We start from the raw sequence: 10,994 nt of genomic DNA, 5'->3' as shown, positions 1-10,994 counted from the left end.
AACAGTTGACGTAAAGTAACCTAAAGATATTTAAACAAAAATGCTTCCTTTGTGTTTTTATATTTCCCCACACTACCCAAGACCTCGGTAATCTCTCGTGAAATTTTGCGATTTATTGGTTTTTTTGCACTTCACAATTTTCCAATAATTCGTTGTAACTTGTTTAAGTTTTTTGTTCACACCACATACATGCTCCTCAGATTAATAATGTCTACAAATCGTTTTTCCTTTTTCTTTCTTTACGATTTTATGCCTCACTAAACCTTTCATTCGCTATCGCTTCGTCTTGCCGTCGTGTTCACTGATTCAACCATTTCATAAGTTAAAAAAAATTATTTTTTAATCGTATCCCCCATGTATTTAATATTATCAGTCATATCTGGCACTTCTACATTGACACTAACTTCGTACACATTAATGCCAACTCTTCTTCAACAGCATAAAGCTACTTTTTCTCGCATTCAATTTGAACAATTTTCTCTCAGACATACCGACATCCTTTTCAACTTACTTTCATAAATCTCTGTCATTCTAGGATAAAACAATTGCATAATGTGCATACATCATCATGTTTGGTGACCTTCAGTTACCTTCGTCAACCTCAAGGTTCAGACCCGTCTCTATTATGCTTGCTGCCACCTCCCTTCTCACCTCAATCAGTGAAATATATTGCACAACACAGAGGCAATCACACAACTCTAGCGTGCTCGTTTATTAACACCAGACCAATAAATCATTATACCCCACACACACACACACACACACACACACACACACACACACACACACACACACACACACAGAAAATTGTTCAAATTTCAGTGTCAGAGTAGTTAATAAATGGAATGCACTAGGAAGTGATGTGGTGGAGGCTGACTCCATACACAGTTTCAAATGTAGGTATGATAGAGCCCAGTAGGCTCAGGAATCTGTACACCAGTTGATTGACAGTTGAGAGGCGGGACCAAAGAGCCAAAGCTCAACCCCCGCAAGCACAATTAGGTGAGTACAATTAGGTGAGTACACACACACACACACACGCGCGCGCGTGCCGCCCTATCGTGGAGCCCAATCTAAAAAAAAACACCTAAATAAGTTCTAAATGTGCAGAAGTTTGCAATGAGACTCGTCCCAGAGCTGCGAGAGATGAGGTATAAAGAAAGACTGAAGGAACTAAACCTGACGACGTTACGAAGGAGGGAGAGGGGGGGGGGACATAATACAGACGTATAAAATACTTAAAAGAATTGAATGGGTGAAACAGAGGAAATGTTTATATTGAATGCCAATTGAACAAGGGGGCCACGGATGGCAGCTTGGGACTCAGATGTGTGTCATAGAGATATTAAAGTAGTGTGAGTAAATAGGATGACCTATAGGAGCAGGTTGTAGAGGCAAACTTCATTCATAACATTAAAGCCAGCTATGATAGGGAAATAGGTGAGGAGTCATTGTATTTGACAACCGGCGGCTCGAAAAGCGAGGTCCAAGAGCTCAAGCTCGATCTTGCAAGCATAAAACGTATTCAAATCGGGTCTGGAGGGAAACTTAGCACTTTAAACTTCTTGCAATCTGCCAAGGATTCGTCATGCATTTACGCATCGACATCCGAAACCCGTACATCTTTAAACAATCATGGCGGCGTTGTTAGCATTTATTGAGCAATTTATGTGCCTCGAAACTTTTTTTTATCTAAGATTATTGTTGTTAAAAACAACACGATTGAGGAGAGACATACAACTTTCCTGCGTCGATTCCACGAACGGCAAATTTAATTATTTATGCTGTACCAATTTTGATGGTTTGGGTATTTTATCATCTAAGATATTCGGGAGAAATCTTAAAAGTGTCCGTCTAAAATCATATTTCTTGGGACTGACAGTTCTTTGTTGTGGAAGTTGAGAACAACCAGGGGGGGGGGGGAAGGTGAGACGCATGGGTATATGTACTCACCAGGATGTACTCACCATGTTGTACTCACCAGGTTGTACTCACCAATTGTACTCACCAGGTTGTACTCACCAGGTTGTACTCACCAGGTTGTACTCACCAGGTTGTACTCACCAGGATGAACTCACCAGGATGTACTCGCCAGGTTGTACTCACCAGCTTGTACTCACCAGGTTGTACTCACCAGGTTGTACTCACCAATTGTACTCACCTAGTTGTACTTGCCGAGATTGAGTTTCGGCTCTTTGGTCCCGCCTCTCAACTAGGGAAGGAAGAATAACTAGCCAGGATGAGTAAGTTGAAGAAGATGGATGAGGGTAATGAATCCGGGTGAATAAACGAGAGGAATAGAAACCAGGGCATAGAAGAGAGAGGTTCATAAACCAGGCATAGAAGAGAGAGGTTCATAAACCAGGCATAGAAGAGACAGGTTCATAAACCAGGGCATAGAAGAGAGAGGTTCATAAACCAGGCATAGAAGAGAGAGGTTCATAAACCAGGGCATAGAAGAGAGAGGTTCATAAACCAGGCATAGAAGAGAGAGGTTCATAAACCAGGCATAGAAGAGAGAGGTTCATAAACCAGGGCGTAGAAGAGAGAGGTTCATAAACCAGGCATAGAAGAGAGAGGTTCATAAACCAGGCATAGAAGAGAGAGGTTCATAAACCAGGGCATAGAAGAGAGAGGTTCATAAACCAGGCATAGAAGAGAGAGGTTCATAAACCAGGCATAGAAGAGAGAGGTTCATAAACCAGGGCGTAGAAGAGAGAGGTTCATAAACCAGGGCATAGAAGAGAGAGGTTCATAAACCAGGCATAGAAGAGAGAGGTTCATAAACCAGGGCATAGAAGAGAGAGGTTCATAAACCAGGCATAGAAGAGAGAGGTTCATAAACCAGGGCATAGAAGAGAGAGGTTCATAAACCAGGCATAGCAGAGACAGGTTCATAAACCAGGGCATAGAAGAGAGAGGTTCATAAACCAGGGCATAGAAGAGAGAGGTTCATAAACCAGGCATAGAAGAGAGAGGTTCATAAACCAGGGCATAGAAGAGAGAGGTTCATAAACCAGGGCATAGAAGAGAGAGGTTCATAAACCAGGCATAGAAGAGAGAGGTTCATAAACCAGGGCATAGAAGAGAGAGGTTCATAAACCAGGCATAGCAGAGACAGGTTCATAAACCAGGGCATAGAAGAGAGAGGTTCATAAACCAGGGCATAGAAGAGAGAGGTTCATAAACAGGCATAGAAGAGAGAGGTTCATAAACCAGGGCATAGAAGAGAGAGGTTCATAAACCAGGGCATAGAAGAGAGAGGTTCATAAACCAGGCATAGAAGAGAGAGGTTCATAAACCAGGGCATAGAAGAGAGAGGTTCATAAACCAGGCATAGAAGAGAGAGGTTCATAAACCAGGGCATAGAAGAGAGAGGTTCATAAACCAGGGCATAGAAGAGAGAGGTTCATAAACCAGGCATAGAAGAGAGAGGTTCATAAACCAGGGCATAGAAGAGAGAGGTTCATAAACCAGGCAGAGAAGAGAGAGGTTCATAAACCAGGGCATAGAAGAGAGAGGTTCATAAACCAGGGCGTAGAAGAGAGAGGTTCATAAACCAGGGCATAGAAGAGAGAGGTTCATAAACCAGGCATAGAAGAGAGAGGTTCATAAACCAGGGCATAGAAGAGAGAGGTTCATAAACCAGGGCATAGAAGAGAGAGGTTCATAAACCAGGCATAGAAGAGAGAGGTTCATAAACCAGGGCATAGAAGAGAGAGGTTCATAAACCAGGCATAGAAGAGAGAGGTTCATAAACCAGGGCATAGAAGAGAGAGGTTCATAAACCAGGGCATAGAAGAGAGAGGTTCATAAACCAGGCATAGAAGAGAGAGGTTCATAAACCAGGGCGTAGAAGAGAGAGGTTCATAAACCAGGGCATAGAAGAGAGAGGTTCATAAACCAGGCATAGAAGAGAGAGGTTCATAAACCAGGCATAGAAGAGAGAGGTTCATAAACCAGGGCGTAGAAGAGAGAGGTTCATAAACCAGGGCATAGAAGAGAGAGGTTCATAAACCAGGCATAGAAGAGAGAGGTTCATAAACCAGGCATAGAAGAGAGAGGTTTATTGACCACGGTGTACACGAGAGAGAGAGAGAGAGCCAGAGGCCAGGGGTGTAATATTGTGTAATCTTACACAAGATTACAGATACTGATGGAATAAAGAGATATAAATGAGGATTACAGCTACTGACGGATGATACAGATACTGATGGAAGGAAGAGAATCACAATAATAACATAAAAAAATCAATAAAATAGATATAAAATCTGATCTAAGTTTGGGTCATGAGAGGAGAGTGCAAGAGAAAGAAAGAAGAGCAGAATATGAGCGAGGGAGAGCAGATGGTAGGAAGATGAGAGGTGGAGAGCATGACGGGTGAAAGGGAGAGAAGGGTTGGTGGGTGAGGATATGAGGAGTTGAAGGAACAGAGGATTGAATGCGATGAGAAAGGGGGACCAAGAATGGATAAAAGCAAATGTTTGTACTGAAGTTATCGAAACGAGGAAGTGAAAAGGGAAATGAGTGGTGAGGCAAGGTTCAGGGGTGAGAGGAAAAGTGAGGGTGAGAGTAGAGGGAGTGTGACAAAAGAGTGAGAATGTTGTTGTTGTTTAAGATTCGCTACCCGGAACAAAAAGTTCCAAGTAACACGGGCTATGGTGAGCCCGCAGAGTTTGAGTGAGAATAAAAGAAGAATGAGAGAGAGTGTGTGTGTGGGGGGGGTGAGAGTGGAACTAGGACGTGTGTTCAAATCAGAATAACTGATCATTGTTCTTTGATTGCAGTATTTTCATTATGTCTGTTAAGGCTCTTCAATTTGTTTTTGATTTGTCTCTTTACATATATTGGTCTACATTGAAAGCATTATGACGATATTTAATTTATGTTTGATTAGGTTAGGTTATGTTACATTATATTAGATTACTTTTGATTCATATTTACCCTGCTGTATATCTTAAATATTATATTGATTATTTGATTTGGATGAACTCGAATGCGAGAATGGATCAAATTGTAGCACGAAGTAGGGAGGCTAAACTTAAGCATATTTCTATATTTTTTCGAACTAAATTTCAATATTTTCTTAGAGCTGAACGCTGCGTAGGAGCTGCATACTCAAAGGAAGGTTTAAATAGGTTGTGTATAGTGCTTTAATGGCGTCTTTGTTTAGATTCCTGAAGGTTACTTTGATGCTTTGAGAGTTTGGTGGCCATGTTGCAGGCGATACTGTCTCTGTCACGCCCCTGGGGTCTGTTCTCCTTCCTGGTCTGTCACGCCCCTGGGGTCTGCTCTCCTTCCTGGTCTGTCACGCCCCTGGGGTCTGTTCTCCTTCCTGGTCTGTCACGCCCCTGGGGTCTGCTCTCCTTCCTGGTCTGTCACGCTCCTGGGGTTTGTTCTCCTTCCTGGTCTGTCACGCCCCTGGGGTCTGCTCTCCTTCCTGGTCTGTCACGCCCCTGGGGTCTGTTCTCCTTCCTGGTCTGTCACGCCCCTGGGGTCTGCTCTCCTTCCTGGTCTGTCACGCCCCTGGGGTCTGTTCTCCTTCCTGGTCTGTCACGCCCCTGGGGTCTGTTCTCCTTCCTGGTCTGTCACGCCCCTGGGGTCTGTTCTCCTTCCTGGTCTGTCACGCCCCTGGGGTCTGCTCTCCTTCCTGGTCTGTCACGCCCCTGGGGTCTGTTCTCCTTCCTGGTCTGTCACGCCCCTGGGGTCTGTTCTCCTTCCTGGTCTGTCACGCCCCTGGGGTCTGCTCTCCTTCCTGGTCTGGCATTGCTCTGTCAGCATTAAAGTGTATGTGTGTGTGTGTATGTGTGTGTGTGTGTATGTGTGTGTGTGTGTGTGTGTGTGTGTTCACCTAGTTGTATTCACCTAGTTGTGCTTGCGGGGATTGTGCTCTGTTCTTACGGCGCGCATCTCAACTGTCAATCAACGGTCATTTTTCACACACACACACACACACACACACACACACACACACACACACACACACACACACACACACACACACACACACACACACACCAGGGAGCAGCCCGTAATAGCTGTTTGACTCCAAGGTACCTATTTACTGATTTACTGCTAGGGATAGGCGCATCAAGGTGAAAGAAACTCTGCCCATTTGTTTCTGCCTTCGCAGGGGATCGATCCCTGGGACATAGAATTAAAAGACCTGAGCGCTGTCCACTCAGCCACCAGGCCCCACAGGGGGCCTTCAGGATTGTGAATGTGTGTGCTTGAGTATGTGTGTGTCCGCGCATGTGTGTGTCAGTATGAATGGTGAAGATAAATAAAACAAAGTTCACCACAGCTCGCTGTTCACACTATGGTACGAGTGCTGAACAAAATGTTCAGTGAGAGAGTCTGGCTCACATGAGGGGGAGGAGGGAGAAAAGGAGGAAGATAATGAGAGAGAGAGAGAGAGAGAGAGAGAGAGAGAGAGAGAGAGAGAGAGAGAGAGAGAGAGAGAGAGAGAGAGAGAGAGAGAAAGTGGAAAATACTCACCAAGATGATAAGTGGATCTTATTCATCTGTCCAATTCGGTGAAATTGCTCCTCCTGCTTGCAAGGAACTGTGATATTCGTCTCGTCTAAGCTCTGTCATGTGAGTCAGTGAGTCTTGAGAAGCGGAAGAGGCTGTGATGGGAATAACATTGCAGGAATCGGTATTTTTAGAGGAGTCGAGGTGATGCTGAGACGTGGGAGATGAAGGCTTGGTGATGAACGGTGATGCTTCGTAGGGTAACTGCTCTTCCCAGTGGGGGGGGGATGACTGGACGGACAGGTAATGGGTCTCTCAGGAGAAGCTGCTCACCTGTACCGGACACGTCGGCCCTTGCCACCGCAATTCAAGGAAGAGGAATAAGTTCGACATTTATTTTGGTCGATCGGAATGCTGTGTATGCTTCCATATATATATATATATATATAAATATATATATATATATATATATATATATATATATATATATATATATATATATATATATATATATATATATATATGTATATATATATATGTATATATATATATATGTATATATATATATATGTATATATATATATATGTATATATATATATATGTATATATATATATATATATATATATATATATATATATATATATATATATATATATATATATGCGAACAAGCCAGAATGGTCCCCTGGACAATATGCAACTGAAAACTCACACCCCAGAAGTGACTCGAACCCATACTCCCAGAAGCAACGCAACTGGTATGTACAAGACGCCTTAATCCACTTGACCATCACGACCGGACATAATGAGGTGATAGCCGAGGCTATTTGAACCACCCCACCGCCGGCACTCGGATAGTTATCTTGGGCATAGCATTTTACCAAATCACCTCATTCTTAGGGGCACACGTGAGGAACACAAATGCGAACAAGCCAGAATGGCTCCCTGGACAATATGCAACTGAAAACTCACACCCCAGAAGTGACTCGAACCCATACTCCCAGAAGCAACGCAACTGGTATGTACAAGACGCCTTAATCCACTTGACCATCACGACCGGACATAATGAGGTGATAGCCGAGGCTATTTGAACCACCCCACCGCCGGCACTCGGATAGTTATCTTGGGCATAGCATTTTACCAAATCACCTCATTCTTAGGGGCACACGTGAGGAACACAAATGCGAACAAGCCAGAATGGTCCCCTGGACAATATGCAACTGAAAACTCACACCCCAGAAGTGACTCGAACCCATACTCCCAGAAGCAACGCAACTGGTATGTACAAGACGCCTTAATCCACTTGACCATCACGACCGGACATAATGAGGTGATAGCCGAGGCTATTTGAACCACCCCACCGCCGGCACTCGGATAGTTATCTTGGGCATAGCATTTTACCAAATCACCTCATTATGTCCGGTCGTGATGGTCAAGTGGATTAAGGCGTCTTGTACATACCAGTTGCGTTGCTTCTGTGAGTATGGGTTCGAGTCACTTCTGGGGTGTGAGTTTTCAGTTGCATATTGTCCAGGGGACCATTCTGGCTTGTTCGCATTTGTGTTCCTCACGTGTGCCCCTAAGAATGAGGTGATTTGGTAAAATGCTATGCCCAAGATAACTATCCGAGTGCCGGCGGTGGGGTGGTTCAAATAGCCTCGGCTATCACCTCATTATGTCCGGTCGTGATGGTCAAGTGGATTAAGGCGTCTTGTACATACCAGTTGCGTTGCTTCTGGGAGTATGGGTTCGAGTCACTTCTGGGGTGTGAGTTTTCAGTTGCATATTGTCCAGGGGACCATTCTGGCTTGTTCGCATTTGTGTTCCTCACGTGTGCCCCTAAGAATGAGGTGATTTGGTAAAATGCTATGCCCAAGATAACTATCCGAGTGCCGGCGGTGGGGTGGTTCAAATAGCCTCGGCTATCACCTCATTATGTCCGGTCGTGATGGTCAAGTGGATTAAGGCGTCTTGTACATACCAGTTGCGTTGCTTCTGGGAGTATGGGTTCGAGTCACTTCTGGGGTGTGAGTTTTCAGTTGCATATTGTCCAGGGGACCATTCTGGCTTGTTCGCATTTGTGTTCCTCACGTGTGCCCCTAAGAATGAGGTGATTTGGTAAAATGCTATGCCCAAGATAACTATCCGAGTGCCGGCGGTGGGGTGGTTCAAATAGCCTCGGCTATCACCTCATTATGTCCGGTCGTGATGGTCAAGTGGATTAAGGCGTCTTGTACATACCAGTTGCGTTGCTTCTGGGAGTATGGGTTCGAGTCACTTCTGGGGTGTGAGTTTTCAGTTGCATATTGTCCAGGGGACCATTCTGGCTTGTTCGCATTTGTGTTCCTCACGTGTGCCCCTAAGAATGAGGTGATTTGGTAAAATGCTATGCCCAAGATAACTATCCGAGTGCCGGCGGTGGGGTGGTTCAAATAGCCTCGGCTATCACCTCATTATGTCCGGTCGTGATGGTCAAGTGGATTAAGGCGTCTTGTACATACCAGTTGCGTTGCTTCTGGGAGTATGGGTTCGAGTCACTTCTGGGGTGTGAGTTTTCAGTTGCATATTGTCCAGGGGACCATTCTGGCTTGTTCGCATTTGTGTTCCTCACGTGTGCCCCTAAGAATGAGGTGATTTGGTAAAATGCTATGCCCAAGATAACTATCCGAGTGCCGGCGGTGGGGTGGTTCAAATAGCCTCGGCTATCACCTCATTATGTCCGGTCGTGATGGTCAAGTGGATTAAGGCGTCTTGTACATACCAGTTGCGTTGCTTCTGGGAGTATGGGTTCGAGTCACTTCTGGGGTGTGAGTTTTCAGTTGCATATTGTCCAGGGGACCATTCTGGCTTGTTCGCATTTGTGTTCCTCACGTGTGCCCCTAAGAATGAGGTGATTTGGTAAAATGCTATGCCCAAGATAACTATCCGAGTGCCGGCGGTGGGGTGGTTCAAATAGCCTCGGCTATCACCTCATTATGTCCGGTCGTGATGGTCAAGTGGATTAAGGCGTCTTGTACATACCAGTTGCGGTGCTTCTGGGAGTATGGGTTCGAGTCACTTCTGGGGTGTGAGTTTTCAGTTGCATATTGTCCAGGGGACCATTCTGGCTTGTTCGCATTTGTGTTCCTCACGTGTGCCCCTAAGAATGAGGTGATTTGGTAAAATGCTATGCCCAAGATAACTATCCGAGTGCCGGCGGTGGGGTGGTTCAAATAGCCTCGGCTATCACCTCATTATGTCCGGTCGTGATGGTCAAGTGGATTAAGGCGTCTTGTACATACCAGTTGCGTTGCTTCTGGGAGTATGGGTTCGAGTCACTTCTGGGGTGTGAGTTTTCAGTTGCATATTGTCCAGGGGACCATTCTGGCTTGTTCGCATTTGTGTTCCTCACGTGTGCCCCTAAGAATGAGGTGATTTGGTAAAATGCTATGCCCAAGATAACTATCCGAGTGCCGGCGGTGGGGTGGTTCAAATAGCCTCGGCTATCACCTCATTATGTCCGGTCGTGATGGTCAAGTGGATTAAGGCGTCTTGTACATACCAGTTGCGTTGCTTCTGGGAGTATGGGTTCGAGTCACTTCTGGGGTGTGAGTTTTCAGTTGCATATTGTCCAGGGGACCATTCTGGCTTGTTCGCATTTGTGTTCCTCACGTGTGCCCCTAAGAATGAGGTGATTTGGTAAAATGCTATGCCCAAGATAACTATCCGAGTGCCGGCGGTGGGGTGGTTCAAATAGCCTCGGCTATCACCTCATTATGTCCGGTCGTGATGGTCAAGTGGATTAAGGCGTCTTGTACATACCAGTTGCGTTGCTTCTGGGAGTATGGGTTCGAGTCACTTCTGGGGTGTGAGTTTTCAGTTGCATATTGTCCAGGGGACCATTCTGGCTTGTTCGCATTTGTGTTCCTCACGTGTGCCCCTAAGAATGAGGTGATTTGGTAAAATGCTATGCCCAAGATAACTATCCGAGTGCCGGCGGTGGGGTGGTTCAAATAGCCTCGGCTATCACCTCATTATGTCCGGTCGTGATGGTCAAGTGGATTAAGGCGTCTTGTACATACCAGTTGCGTTGCTTCTGGGAGTATGGGTTCGAGTCACTTCTGGGGTGTGAGTTTTCAGTTGCATATTGTCCAGGGGACCATTCTGGCTTGTTCGCATTTGTGTTCCTCACGTGTGCCCCTAAGAATGAGGTGATTTGGTAAAATGCTATGCCCAAGATAACTATCCGAGTGCCGGCGGTGGGGTGGTTCAAATAGCCTCGGCTATCACCTCATTATGTCCGGTCGTGATGGTCAAGTGGATTAAGGCGTCTTGTACATACCAGTTGCGTTGCTTCTGGGAGTATGGGTTCGAGTCACTTCTGGGGTGTGAGTTTTCAGTTGCATATTGTCCAGGGGACCATTCTGGCTTGTTCGCATTTGTGTTCCTCACGTGTGCCCCTAAGAATGAGGTGATTTGGTAAAATGCTATGCCCAAGATAACTATCCGAGTGCCGGCGGTGGGGTGGTTCAAATAGCCT

Source organism: Procambarus clarkii, chromosome 27 (genome assembly GCF_040958095.1).
Source record: "Procambarus clarkii isolate CNS0578487 chromosome 27, FALCON_Pclarkii_2.0, whole genome shotgun sequence".
Taxonomy (NCBI): domain Eukaryota; kingdom Metazoa; phylum Arthropoda; class Malacostraca; order Decapoda; family Cambaridae; genus Procambarus; species Procambarus clarkii.
This window is presented reverse-complemented; position numbering follows the sequence as displayed.